Genomic DNA, 251 nt, shown 5'->3' with positions numbered 1-251 from the left:
TTTGCGGCGGGACGTTCGTGCGCCGGGAGCACCACCTTGTCCGATGTTCTTCTTCGTTTTTCATCTTCTTCCGTTTGGTTCGTCCAGCACGGCGCAGGCGGGAGCATGGTGTCGATGGTGATGGCGATGCTCACACCGGACAACTACATGGTGTGGGCGATGAAGGCCGAGGCCATCCTCGACACCCATAGTCTCTGGGAGGCGGTGTCGCCAGCAGGCGACGTTGCGATCGAAGCGGGGACAAAGAAGCC

Source organism: Triticum dicoccoides, chromosome 7B (assembly GCF_002162155.2).
Source record: "Triticum dicoccoides isolate Atlit2015 ecotype Zavitan chromosome 7B, WEW_v2.0, whole genome shotgun sequence".
NCBI lineage: Eukaryota > Viridiplantae > Streptophyta > Magnoliopsida > Poales > Poaceae > Triticum > Triticum dicoccoides.
The sequence above is the reverse complement of the archived record's forward strand: the minus strand, read 5'-3'. Positions refer to the sequence as shown.